Source organism: Crocodylus siamensis, chromosome 1 (assembly GCF_052110815.1).
Source record: "Crocodylus siamensis isolate JL-2025a chromosome 1, ASM5211081v1, whole genome shotgun sequence".
Taxonomy (NCBI): Eukaryota; Metazoa; Chordata; order Crocodylia; family Crocodylidae; genus Crocodylus; species Crocodylus siamensis.
In genome coordinates, this window is record NC_143395.1 from 4,675,280 (window position 1) to 4,689,989 (window position 14,710).

General features: G+C 47.2%; 1 protein-coding gene and 1 non-coding gene across 2 annotated transcripts in view; both read left to right on the top strand.

The window, feature by feature from the left end:
- The window catches only part of PKHD1 (PKHD1 ciliary IPT domain containing fibrocystin/polyductin), a 407,856-nt gene that overhangs the window by 102,280 nt on the left and 290,866 nt on the right, over positions 1 to 14,710 (top strand). The gene's annotated exons all lie outside the window — the stretch shown is intronic.
- TRNAR-CCU (transfer RNA arginine (anticodon CCU)) lies at positions 3,118 to 3,190 on the top strand. The gene has a single exon. It is a non-coding gene; the product is annotated as a tRNA-Arg (tRNA).

A 14,710-nucleotide genomic window follows, 5' to 3' on the forward strand; every position in this document is an offset into this window, starting at 1 on the left:
TCTCCCTCCCTTTCTCTCTCTCTCTCTATATATAGATGTATATATAGAGTGGCATTTAATTTTAAACATAGAAAAACAGGGATTTTGGGGTATTTTAAAGAGTGAATTTGGGGTTTTTTCATCCAAGAATTGCAAATTTTAAACAGGGAACACTGCGATTCCTGCCAGTGAGGCAAGTGGCAGGACCCAGGCAAAGGAGCCTGCCCAGGGCTGGCACTGGGGACTTAGGCGGAGGGCAAATGGCGTGGCTGACCTCTTAGCCATTTGGGGCCAGGATGACATGCTTTGACAGTTCAAAGCAGGCCACCACAATAAACATGTCTTCTAGGCGATAGCTGCCCAGATGGTAGGGCCGGGGCACATATCGTAGCAGTGCTGCACAAAGGCCAACTGTGCAGACACAGCCCACTGACTGGTGGCCCAAAGGTGCAGGCGATTCTGCTGCAGTGCCCATGCCACAGCCCAGGCAGCTGAGCAGTCCCCATCCAGGCATTCAGACATGGGGCTGCAGGTCCAAGGGGGCAGATGCTGTTGTAAATGGCAGTAGGTCACAGCCAGGCATCAGCTTCCACTGCCACACTGCTGCAGTGGGTAGAGGGTGCAAGGGCCACTCTAGGTCAGGGATGCTGCAGCAGTCCAGCTGGCACCGGGGGGCTAGTGTCCCCATACGTCACCTGGCCAGGCCTCAGAAGCTCCTGAGCTGCTCACCAGGGCAGCTTTTTATGCTGCTACTTTTTTATACAGCCTTCAGCTCCCCTCGGCTGCAGATCTGGGAGGAGCTGGGCAAGGTCAGTTTGCCACAAGTGGCACAACTGTCCCGCACCAAAGTGCATGTTCAGGCACACATGCTGAAGCGCACATCTCCAGCACAAATTTGTGGTGCTGCTATTTGAGCTTCTGCAAGTGCACGTGCCTGCATGTATGGATGGGCCAAGAGGGGGACAGGCAGAGGACTGCCTAGTCTTTAGATCCCAGATTCGCTTTGTCATGAACGAGGCCAGTGATTACCAACCAGGGTGTGCTATTTTGTGATCCTTGACCGTCCAGTGAGGTGCCAAGCAATGTTAGCGCTGTTAGGTGTGCAAATGTGATTTACAAATTAAAAAAAAGAGTTTTCAATAGGAATCCATAGTATTAAAAACATTTTGACTTGTGGTCTTTCTTTGCAGCAAAAGAATTGCTCTGGTAATTTTCTGTAGTCAAAAAAGTAGGGAAAACTAATGAGGGATCGAAAAAGGTTGAGAACCACTGAACTAGACACTGGGCTGTTCAGCTCTGCAAAAACCTAGGCACTTCTGGGTTGGTACAGAGGCAGGACTTGAGTTCCTTAGGAAAACAGAGGCCTCTATGGTGATTAGATACCTCCGGCAGGAGAGGGGAGTTTTCAGGATTGCAATTTTGGCCCTATGTAGCTAAATGCTACTTACGTCTTTTTACCTTTGGATCTGGCCCGTAGTGCATTGTCAAAAGCTGCTAACACCTATTGCAATGAGATCCCCCTTTTAGAAATGTCAGTACATGGCTTTCTGCCTCTTTAAAATAATTTTTACAATTTGGACCGGAGGGCACTGAGCAGCCCTCGAGGGCAGGAAAGACCAGATTGTCCCTCCTTCGTCTTGCCTGATGATTAGAGAAGGTAGGCTCATGTAACGCATAGCAGCGATGCTACAGGTCCCCTCCATGCCGACCCAGAGAGCATGTGGTTTGTCACAGCCCTTAGTTGCAGATGTTTGATTCTGGAGCTCAAACTGTGGTTGCTCATGCTGTTAACGCTTGGTGACCCCTGTTCAGTGCTTGGTATTTTGGCAAGAATTTAAGAATGGTAGATTGGCCCTCACATTTGTGTCTTTAATCTTTTCACCTCATTAGCATCTCTTGTGCACTCTTCTTTAAGCTCACTTTGCACATTTGTACAGACTCCTTGTAGCAGTTGCGCACAACCATCTGTTCCCAATACCATCAGATTCATCTTCCGCCTACCTTCCTCTGCTGTGGTCTGCCCCCATCTCCCACTTGTACTTGTCCTCCGTTAGGCCCTAAGCTTGCAAACAGGTACCTGCTTGATTTTCTGCATGAGTAGTCCTGCTGTCTTCATGAAGCTTTAAGTTAAGCCCATGTCTACTTGCAGGATCAGATCTTGTGGTTCAGCCTGAATGAGAAAATCTGCCTGGTTTAACAAAAAGCATTTGAAATAAAACATATAGATATTATCTACCTACCTATCTATCAGAAACTTTCATGGGCTGAAGTTCTCTTTGTCAGATGACCTATAGCTTTATCCTGTTGTTTTCTACTATCGTTTGTGTGTGTGTGTGTGTGTGTGTGTGTGTGTAAGCTCCATCTTCACCTTTTTACCTTTCCGGCAGAACTGTTTTTAGTGATGACAATAAAGATACCATTTTCTTTCCTTTGTAACCCAGCAGGGCCGTGTGTTTGATCCAAACGCTCCAAGTTCCAGTCAGATTCTGCTATCAGATGGAGCTGGCTCTATTTCCTGAATTATTCTTCCTGGCTGTACAACATTATGAAATTATGTTTGCATTTAAACCTGAGTATTTACCTGTAATGATGCTGGGGTTTAGTACATGATACATTACAGCAGTAGATAATGCATACAGATAGGCTAAGAAAGCATGTTGTTGACGTGCTAGGACTAAACAGGACATTGTGTTTGAAAGCGCAATCTGAAAGGTTGCAGATTGGGCAGACACTGAGAAATCCTGCATTACCGAAATGACAGAGTGGAGTCCTCTACCTAATAACACTGACCACATAAAACGGATTCCAGGCCAGTGCGCGTTTCCCACTGTCTTGAAGCTTGAGTGTGAAGAAGGGTCGGTAGGACCAATGGTTCTTGCTGTCATTTTGCATTGAAGGAGGATGAAGGCATTGCTCAGAGTTGGAGCCTTACTAGGGTCGGTTCTGTACAGACACAGTAAGGCAGCTCCTGCTCTTTACAATCTAAGCAGGCAAACCAAGGGGGGGGGGAAGACGGCAGCTTAAAAGTAAAGTTTCAGTTTCTGGTGGAAACACTCATGGTTTAAAGCACTGCTCTGAGCAAGACTGGCAGCGTTGGGTTCAAATGATCAGATGGGTGGAAGGCTGCCATTCAGTAGGGCCCCAGTGGCCTAATGGATAAGGCACTGGCCTCCTAAGCCAGGGATTGTGGGTTCAAGTCCCACCTGGGGTGTAATGTGTATCACTGTGGTTGCATAATGTTGGATTTTAAATGACAGCTGCCATGGCTCTGCTGTGGTCTGCTCTGGTGCAGAGACGAGACAGATATTTAACTGGGGTGCTACGGTCTCCTAAGGGAAATCCAAAATGTAAATAGAGTCAACTCCAAACACCTAGCTATTCCAACAAACAATGCTCCTTTCCGGGCTGCCTTTTGGGCACTATGCGCCGCAGTCAGTTACCAAGAGGCCTAAAACTGTTTCCAGTACACAGTAAGGGAAGATCTCAATCAAGGCTTCCCCTCATGTTTGAGATTTATACAAGGGGGTCAACTGAGATCAACAGCAAAATTCTCTCTGACTCCAATGGAGACAGAATTTCACCTCTGGGGCTGCATCCAGATGTGCAGGGATGTGGTCTTGTAGGGCACGTCCAGACAAGCACGGCCATGCAATATGTGGTGCCACGAACGTGTCTGCAGCACCACATACTGCACAATCAGGTGTTCTCCAAGCTGCAAGGGCATACTGCTTATGCCTGCATTGCCCTGGGTTTTTTTCCCCTACCACCCCCAGGGCAACTTGCCACACACTGAAGCATACATGGCTCAGGCTTTCCCCAGAGACAAGCAGCTGCCATGCAAGGTGTGCCACTACTACTTGCCCCTAAGCCAGGGATTGTGGGTTCAAGTCCCACCTGGGGTGTAATGTGTATTACTGTGTTTGCATAATGTTGGATTTTAAATGACAGCTGCCATGGCTCTGTTGTGGTCTGGTCATGGCAGGGCTTGGACCTGATGATCTGTTTAGGTCCCTTCCAAGCCTAAGTGCAATGATACTATAGGGTCTAGCAAACACACTAGAGAGTAGGGAGAGAATTCAGGTGGAGGGTCTGGGATAGACTAGGGAAGTGGGTGGATCAGAATAGGATGCAATTTAACAAAGATAAGTGCACCTGGGGAAAAAAAAATCACCAATACATCTATGGACTGGGAAGTGCCATTCACAGCAATGGAAAGGGATCTAGGAGTCATAGTTGATCCAAAAACCAACATGAGGTAAGTTGAACAATGTGACGAGGTAATAACTAAGGCTAACTAACCATGCTCTGTCATGCAGTAGCAGGTCTAGGGAGGTAATACTTTCCCTCTATGCGGCATTGGTCAGGCTGCAACTGGAGTACTGTGTCCAGTTTTGGGCACTGCACTTCAGAAGGGAAGTAGATAACCTGGAAAGGGTTCAGAGGAGGGCTGCTCATATGGTTGATCCTATGAAGACACTAAGAATCTCTTCAGCCTCTGCAAGAGAAGGCCGAAAGGTGAGCTTGTGGTTGTCTACAAACTCATCAAGGCGGAGCAGCAGAGAATAGGGGATACTCTTATATCTTAGGCCAGGTTCTGCCAGTCTGTGTGCACTGAACTTCTGTTATGGGTATAGGCTGGTTTTTGATAACTTATGCTGGTAAAAGTATAATGTCTGTGTCTGGTCCAGGTGGTTATAACATACAGTCATCATTGATCTGTGCCAGGTCCCAGCCAGTGAGCAGCAGGCAAAAAACCCCCCTCTGTATGCCACAACCTCTTGATGGAGCCCTCCCATACCCCACACTACTCCCTTTAATTTCTTTTGAAGGGCTGTACATCCTTGGAAAGAACCACTGTTGACTCCTATTTGAAACTGGGGAAAAAGCTTTTGGATATCATAATGGAAATGCTACCCTTATCACTGGTAGCAGAGTTTGGTGAGGTGGTTGGATGGAAGGCAGTATGGTGCCTTGTGCTGTTTGAGTCTTTCCTGAGAGAAATGGCACGTTGGAGATGGCTTAGATGATAAAGAACCAGGAGTGATGGGTTTCAACTCATGACTTAAAAGAAAGGCCCCTTCCATCGCTGGCTCTAAGGATAAGGATGCATGTGTTTAAGTGCAATGAGTAGCCATGCCAGGTTTTACCAGGTTATAGGGTTTGGCTGTGTTTGTTTATTTGCTTTCTGTCTTACCTGGAGAGTAATGAGATGTAGCATTTGTGCAGCACTTCCCATTCTTGGAGCACTCGCCAATCCTCAGCCAATTAATCTTTGCAGCACCCTTGAAAATTAGGCTTGGGGAAATGAGATACAGCTGAGTCACATCAGATTTGCAGTGTTACCACAGTGTTGCTATCAAGGCCAGGAACGTGCAGTTCTGGCTCCCAGACCTCTGCTCTACACCTCTCTTGCAAAGGCAGGTGGGGGTCTGAACTCCAGAAATTTAGAAGGGAAAAAATCCTGCTTGTCAGAATACAAAAGCAGATGTTATTTTGGAGCCTGAGTCCCACTGAAGCCAATAGACCCTCAGTGCCACTTCTGGGTTTGCATGAGCCTGCTGGAATAAACTTTTTATTATTTATGCCATCTAGAAATCCTATTTGCTGCTGTATTTCAATCTTTTTCTTCCTTTAGGTGGCTGGAGAACTGTTAATATTTGCTTTTGCAATATTTGTTCTCAGTTTTGTTGCAGTTATTAAAGATTATTGAATGGAGTGACTGTTTATATAGCACAGGCTCCCGGTGTCCAGCAGTGTCTCTGGGCTTGGGATTTCACTTGTGTAAACAGTTTAATCTCATTTACTCGTTAGTGTTAAGATGACATTGTTCATTTAAGTGCCTTTACCCTGTGCAAAATCTGATTTACATTGCTGTGTGAATTGTGAAGGACTTTTTACTGTGGTTTTGAGGAGAAAAAAAAAACAACTCATCCAATATAGGTCTAAAAACTGGTGGAAAGCGGCGAATCTTGCACACCCACAAACCCACACGCACCCCCTTTCACGCAAGATGGTCTTATGATGAAGACATTGGGATGGCACAGCTTCCAGACAGCTCCTGATGAAGTGAACTTGGGTTCACAAGAGCTTGTGCACCATACATATATCTTATAAAGGTGCATCTCTAGCCTGCCTTCTGATGGACTTCAGACTAGCGCAGCTAGCTGCTTCTCATAGCTTCCACTGAAATGATTCATCTCTGAATATCAGAGAAAAATGGGGATAAAGAAAAATGCAGTGAATTTTCACTCATTTAACATATTTGGATCTATGTCTTCAAAAATTCCTTGGAATGAACTGAACTAAAACTCCCAACCTGTGTCCAGATGCGCAGGGTTGTGTGGTTTGTGGCACCATACACTGCATGCGGGGAAGATTAAAACATTCAGCACTGGGCCAAAATTTGCTACTGGGAAATTCTGGTACCAAAAATAATTTAAAAAGGGCTAGGAAAAAAAATGTGACGCACATACAACAGGAGCGTACACCAGCAGACACAGGGGCTTGGTCCTCCAGGGAGACACTTTGGATGCTGGCCAGAATGTCTGCACTTCTTCAGGTGTGTCCCAGCTCCTCCAGCATGCTGGGAGCTGGGAGGACCTGGGCAAGGGCAGTTTGCCCTGAAGTGGGACAATTTGTCCCTTAACAAAGTGCACATACAGGGGTGTGCTCCATGGCAAAAATAGCAGCAGCACTTTGTGCCACTGCTATTTTTGCCACTATGGCCATGTCCAGACAAGCGCGGACATTTGGTTCCCCAGGGGCAAGTAGTAGTGGCACACCTTGCATGGCAGCTGCTTGTCTCTGGGGAAAGCCTGAGCCACGCACGCTTCAGTGTGCGGCAAGTTGCCCTGGGGGTGGTAGGGGAAAAAAACCCAGGGCAATGCAGGCATAAGCAGTATGCCCTTGCAGCTTGGAGAACACCTGATTGTGCAGTATGTGGTGCTGCAGACACATTCGTGGCACCACATATTGCATGGCCGTGCTTGTCTGGACGTGCCCTAGAAGACCACATCCCTGTACATCTGGATGCAGCCCCAGAGGTGAAATTCTGTCTCCATTGGAGTCAGAGAAAATTTTGCTGTTGATCTCAGTTGACCCCCTTGTATAAATCTCAAACATGAGGGGAAGCCTTGATTGAGATCTTCCCTTATTGTGTACTGGAAACAGTTTTAGGCCTCTTGGTAACTGACTGCGGCGCATAGTGCCCAAAAGGCAGCCCAGAAAGCAGCGTTGTTTGTTGGAATAGCTAGGTGTTTGGAGTTGACTCTATTTACATTTTGGATTTTCCTTCTTCTTTTTGCCCTTCCCCATTCATAGACTTCGCATTCCAGATCGTGGGGTCTGGTATTATTCAAGGAGCCACTTCCAAATAGATGCAGACCTGCTTGAATATCTCTTACTGAGATATTCATTGTGTTCATGCGGCTCCTTTAATTATTGGCTCTATATGCAAAAAAGGTTTTTGTGGTCTTGGTAGGTAAAAGGGAAGCTTTTTAAAGCCAGCTACTTGAATGCACACATGTGTGAGCACAAATGCACACACAGTAGCATCTTTTTGGTGCCCTCCCTGCGAAAACCAATATTCTGTGTCCGTAATTAATCACCTCTGGTGCAAAGAGCCTTACCTTCTGTGCACGGAAATTGCAGTGATTACTCCCCTGCTGGAAAAGGTTTTTTTACAGGAGTCAAGTTCTCTCCCATGCCATTGTCCAGTTACAAATTGGCCTGGAGTCTGGCTTGTGCCATGGGCTCTGACCTCCCAAACTGCCCACTCATTTTTCCCCAAACTAATCAGCTAGACGAACTATTTACAGTTGGCTTTTGGGTCTTCTCGCTGCTCTTGCGGCTGCCCCTGTCTGAGTAATTAATGATAGCCCTGTTTGTTTATGGTCTTGAGTTACTAATGCTGTTGGCTGGAAATGCATTTTTACCTTTGGGACCTGCCAGCTTCCTGGTTCTAGTCCCACCTCACTGGCCTAGGTCAATTTTTTGTGTGTAAACAGATTTATCCTGTAATAGTTGGCTGGAGACTGGGCCATTCATCAGTCCCAAAGTGAATGTGCTGGGCCACGTTCTTCCTCTATTGTGCTGGTGTAAAAGTGGTGCAGGTCTGTGACATTGCAGCAAGGGAGCTCGAAAGAAAAATTTTCCTCGTTTAATGTTGGGTACGCTCCTTGGCAGTGCTAATAAGCACTCCCATTTCAAAATGGAAAGCGCTGAAGATCTCCCAGGACTGGACCCTCCGTCTGGCTGTCTAAATACCCACACAGCCCTAGTCACTTTGCTATCTGCAGTCTATGCGGTCGTGAACTGATTTATTCCCCCAATGCCCCAGCTAGGCAGGATAGCATGATCCCTATACGGCATATGGAAAACTGAGGCATGGTTCTCAGCTGGTAGCACATGAAATCATAGGAAACAGGCCTGGAAGAGACCTTGGGTTTTAGAAGCCCCTGCTAGCTTGGGTATCATTTGATACTGGTAAAAATGGCTATAATGTAATTGTTGCATCAGTATGCTTGCATTGCAGTGCAAATCGCTGGTTGCTGGTAGTTTGCTGGGAATCCACCCCCCCACACCACTGCTGCTGCATTTTAAGTCTTTGTCAGAGGCATTTGGTGTTTGTTGGCTACAGCTAAGGCTAGGGATTTTGAATGGGTTTTGCCAGTGCTCCTGCTGGGACTTAAATCCGGATGTTCCTGGCTAGAGGGTCTTGCCCCTCCACTCAGGGTCAGACCCATCGCCACATTTGGGGTCAGGAAGGAATTTTACCCTATGGTCAAATTGGTACCAACTGTAGGTTATTTTTTTTGGCTTGGTTTCCATTGTAGTGGGAGGGCATGTTGGTGGTAAAGTAAGGAGGTGACATGGAGTTTCCTCACTTGAGTATATAGTAACCTTGTACAGAGGCAGGATGTCAGCTGCCATAGTCCCCCTGCTTCACCTGTGGCAAGTTAGGGTGTTACGTCTTGTGTTGTGTCAGGCTTGACTGTAGTTTTTACTATGAGATTAGGTATGGATTCTCATAGGGTGGTTTGGAGAGGGATGATCCTACCTGACGTAGGGAGGCCCCTTCCAGCCCTGCTTTATTCAGGTAAACACCCAAACCTGCCACATGTAAAGCAGGGGACAACGTTGGCTAATGTCATACTGCCACAAAGTTTGTTAAAATATGCTTGTGAGATCCTAGGAAGAGGGCCACACTCCTCCACTACAGACGAAGGCAAAAATCACCAGTCTCTCCCAATCTGGACATGGAGTAAGAAGTCTTTCCTTCCTCCAGATATGGTGATTGGTCTGCCCCTGAGTGGAGGGGCAAGACCCTCAAGCCAGGAACCTCTGGATTTAAGTTTGAGTTTAAGTCTCAGGAGGAGCAAGAGCATGGGGCAGCATGTGGGGAAAAAAGATTCATTCCTGTCCCCATGTGGCAGTCAGAAAAGCTCAGAAACCTGGGAAATACCCCTAGGAGAGCATAGGCATAGCTGCTCCCAGATCACCGCTGACCAATGCTTGTCCCACCTCTTCTTGAACACTTGTGTCCATGCAGGAGCATATAGACATAACAGTTACATCTTAGCAGCTCTTGTCTCTCTTCATAAACTGTCCACAGCCCTAGTAGCCCTTCTTTGTACATGTTCCAGTTCCTTGTGGAGGACCAGAATGGGCCATAATGTTCAAGATGGGATGTCCCTAGTGCCTTGTACAATGGCAATACTACTTCCCTTCCTCTCTTGGAAAATATCTTCCCTGCTAGGCAAAGATTGTATTTATTTTTTCCATGGTTTCATCACACTCATAGCCCCTTAATCCTCCTACGATGTTACTTATACACCCCGACCTTTGTCCTCCTCTTTAACTTGTACTCGAGGAAGCCTCAGCCGATAACAGCGATGCTTGGTATCAGTCCCTAAGTGCATGATTTTGCACTTTGTATTATTACATTTCATCCCATTTCTCAAGGTCATTCTGTGCTTCCTGCATAACATTCTTCCTCTGATTAGGTGATTCCTTTAAGTTCCCAGAGTGCCCCAAGGGATGACGTGGTTGAACGGTCATAAACTACTGAGAGACCGTTTCAGGATGGACCTAAGGAAGGATTTCTTTACTGTCTGAGCCCCCAAGGTCTGGAACAGTCTGCCATCAGAGGTGGTTCAAGCACCTACACTGAACACCTTCAAGAGAAAATTGGATGCTTATCTTGCTGGGATCCTATGACCCCAGCTGACTTCCTGCCCTTTGGGCGGGGGGCTGGACTCGATGATCTCCCGAGGTCCCTTCCAGCCCAAATGTCTACGAAATCTGTGAAACTTCACCAGATTATATAAACTCAGTCTTATTTTTTAATGCTAAAAGCATCAGAAGCATAAAGGAGAGGGGGGAAGAAGGAGGGCATGGACAGGAGTGGTCGTTGGTTTGCAGCTGCTGGGGGAGCAATCACCTCCTTTTTTGCTGGTAAAAACAAGTGTATTTTGACAACTCAACATGCATGTTGGGGGCAAAGTAGGAGGTGACATGGAGCTTCTGCATGGAAGGTGCAGTGGGGGGACACAGTACTGCCGAAGGCATAGATTGGCTAGTTGCACCTATGAAGACCATGAATAAAATGATGAAATAAGACCAAGACGAGGGCCAGCGCTTGAAAAACTCCTCCCAGAATCTTCCTCTAACCTGAGTATTTCCTTTCAAGCCAGAAAGGGGCATAATGTTTAAGAGAGGTAGAAGGGGAGACAGGATGCCTCTGGGGAGCAGGCCTCAGCCATTATGCTGCAACTGTTACAGCTGTATGATCTTGTAGCAAAATGAGCAAGTTAAATTAGTGTCATTTTAATCCCAAATGAATTGATTAAAGTTGCAGTGATTTTGCTACATCGATACTGGTATATAGCATGCAGATGCAACAGTTGCATTGTAGCTCTATGGTTATTATATGATACCAATATGATTGTTACATCTATCTATACTCTTAGTAGACGATTCCTTACCTTATCTTAATCTCTAGTCCATGCTTAGTACACAGTGGCCCCACTTCCTCTCTCAGGTTTTATTTATGTAGCTGGGGAACCTGTATTGTTTGTTTGGATTTCCTTTTCAGGGTCTAAGTCAGCATGACTTTTGGCCGCTCTTGCCTCATCTATGCACTTCCTGAGTGTTTGTGGCTGAGCTGGGAATCAAACCCAGTCTTCCTAAATCCCTTCTACCCCAACTGTCCCTCTTCTGTCTCTTGGAGTTTAGACAAGAAACGTTAACTCTGACAGTCCAGATCTTCCCTCAGCCCCATCCCCATGGGCTCTACAGTCTGTGGTTTGCCAAACTTGTATCTGAAGTTTTCAGGCTTGTGAGTGTCTCTTTTTTTGCCTGTGTTCCTCCCTGCTCTTCTTACAGTTTTCCTAAATTGGGATTAATATAAATGATGGTATCAGACATGTGATTTAGTGAGCACTGTTCCCCACCCCCACTTCAAAAATCAGAAAACTTTGCTGAATTGGGGGGTTCTGTATCTGAACAAATTATAAAGCAGGGCCAATCTGCTCTGTTCCACATAGGTTTTTATACCACCTTTTGACCGTCAGGCAATGTGCATTGAGTGCATTCAGGTTCAATATTTAAAATAGTCTGAACTGCTAGTAGCCAAGCTCAGTCAGTTAGTTTATTAGACGTAGGAGACTTAACCTTGGTTCTGTGGAAATTGGTGGCAAAACTGTGTTGAGACATGACACGTTAGTTGCTCTTGCACTTCCTCACTAACCTATAAAGAATGGCAGTCTATTGAGTGTGTCTGAATTTGGCCTGATGACCACCTTGGAACTAGGCCTTTCAGGGTTGTGTAGAAGTGCCAGATCATTTTCCTTCTTCCAACTTCTCAGCTGCTTCTCCACCCATCAAGTCTGTTTCCTCCCGTATGGACTAAGTAAAGACCATCAAAAAGCCCAAGGCTGAAATGATTCAATCTTTGCAGGTTAGTCTAAGCTGCGTAGATTGAACCGATAAGCATGTGAACAGACGTTCAGTTTTGATTGTGTTAATGAAACCACATGCCATGTGAACAGACATTCAGTTTTGATTGTGTTAATGAAACCACATGCCTGCAGTGGCTCAGGCTAGAAATTGGGAGGACTACAGCCTGCCTCCCTGCTCAGCTGGAGATGACAGCTTGGGCCAAGGCTAGACCACCCTCTCTGCAAGGGGTTTGTGGGGGAGGTGCAAAGCATCCTGGGATGCTGGAGGACTGAGGGTTAACTTGAATCTGGAGGGGAACTGGGACAGAAGTTCAATAAGCAGATTTAACCTAAATCATTAAAGTCTGATACTACATCCGTCCAGATTTATCTTAAATTGGTTTTGGCCATTTTGAAAGTGGTTTATGTGTAGTGAACTTGTGTGTTACAGATTTGAATTAGTTTCTGATCACTTATACTGGTTTATGTGTAATTTCTGTCCCCAGCCCCAGTGCAGTGTGCAACCATAAGACTAAAATTAAATGAATATGAAAGGAACTCCTGGTAGAGGTTGCTGGGCACAGATTGCTTTAAATTTCTATCTTCCCAAAAGAATTATACATAGCTTGTGTCAATGGTGCCATTCTGATGTCATGGCTTGTACCAAAAAAGTTCATGTTAAGGATTGTTGACAGTTAAACTTCTACTTCTCCGACAGCTGAGTACATGAAATGGCTACACTGGTTTAATCAACCTTTGTAGCAGTGTAGACAAAGAGCAGGCCAATGACATACAGCCTTGCACTGGAGTAATTTGCTTGAATCCAGTGTGGAATTATGTATGAAAAGAACCAGCAGTAATACCACGGGTGTGGGCTATGCTGGTTTTGTGTCATCAGTGCACATGAACCGGGGGGGGATGTGTCACAGGGCCTAGCAAAAGGTACAGGTGCCGGTTGCTGGGTCAACCACAGTTCAGTCAGCTGACTGGAAGGGGGCAGGGCCTAGCCTATATAAACAGCCTAGGCTGAGGCCAAGCAGGCAGTTCCCAGCTAACATCCAAGGGAGAAGGAGCTCTGCTGGAGTATGCAGCCTAAGGAAGCTTGATGGCCTGAACAGCTTGGGTTTGAGGACTGGGTGGAGAAAGCCCAGGTAGGGAGTGGAATGATGATTAGCCAGGTGGCTTACAGACTGCGTTTTAGCCAGGAGGCTTAGTTTTGAGTGGTAGCCAATTGGCTTATGTTGTTGCTTTTGTTGTTACACCGGAGGACTGGGTGAGGCTAATAGGGGTTGGAGGAGGCCTCATAGGGGCTCCACAGCGGTGTGGGGACCCCGGTGCCAGAGAGGGCACAGCATTTAGGAGTGCACTGACCCCAGCCCTGAGAGGGCACAGTGCATTGGGGCCAGGTAAGGTCGAGGCCGCCTGAGCCCCACAGGGGTTGCAGACTCGAGGAGGGGATCTAGGGGCCAGGCATGGCTACGGCTACCTGAGCCCAAGCACGGAGAAAGGCCCTAGTGCGGTCGAAGCCCCAGGGAGGGCGCACAGGCAAGGAGCCCCAGGGAGGGCGCTCGTTTAAGACCCAAGAGGGGAATTTGAGGGCCAGGCATGGCTATGGCCACCTGAGCTGTGATTGTGAGACAGGGCCCCAGCGTGGGCAGGATCACAAGGGAAGGCCCCAATCACGAGAGCGGGCCCCGAGGGAGGCCAGAGAGCGTCCATGGAGAACACGGGCACCTGAGAGAAAAGAAAAGCCAGGAAGCGCTCGTGAGGGTGCAGGCAAGACGGCCGCGAGAGAGGCCAGGGAGCATCCGCAGGGAGCGCGGGCAGCTGCGAGGAAAGAGAGGCCAGGGAGCATCCGTGAGGGCGCAGGCCATTGAGAAAGAGGCCAGAGAGCCCTTGAGGGCCTAAGCCAGGGTGAGATAACCCCACAGAGCCCATGAGGGCACGGGCAATTACGTGAAGAGCCGGGGTGCCCATGAAGGCCCAGACAGAAGTTGACTAGACAACGTCCGGTACCTCTGCGAGGCTTGGGGTGTGGTACCAGGTGTGGTAGGAGGCACACGCAGCCCCTAAGGCTTTAGTGCATGGAGCACAGACTTGGATACAGCAGGTACCATATCAAAGAGGACAAAAAGGCATCCTCCCTTAACCCTACTTACATCAAAGACGTGGCGGGCGAGATGGTGAGGGTGCATTGACCCCAACTTGGCACGGTAGGGGGCGCTAGGAGAGATCACGGCCGCTCCTAGGACCCCGCGCCGTGCCAGGGTGTATAGACAAAAGGGTACTGTACTATGTTGCCACTTTGGCAAACTCTTTTAACAGGGTTCTTACACTGATATCTGTGTTACTCTAGCATAGTCGAGACTGTTTTCTTGTCCCCCTCAAGGGTCCTTAGTCTTTTCTTCAAGAAGCTGCAATGGGATATACAGTGAGAAGCACAGGATCTTATTACACTAAAGTCTCCTACTGTGAGAGCAGTGTGAAGGGGTCTCGGCAGAGAATCTCATCTGTTTTCTTCTCAACTGGGACTATGGCAATAGTTGTCCCATGTGGGCTGACAAAACTCATTCAGTGCGAGTGATGCTACACCCGCATAGGAGAATATAACCATCTTCTTTGTTAGATCTAGTGTAGTGCAAAGTCTACTCTGTCATCCCGTAAAGAGATTGGGTTGTGTTGGACTTTCTTGGTGAGTGCTAGTGTAGCTAATACTGTTATCTTGTGTCTTAAAGACTTGTTAAAGACATCTGTTACCATAAAGATATCTTGCGTCTTTAAAAGTGATACTG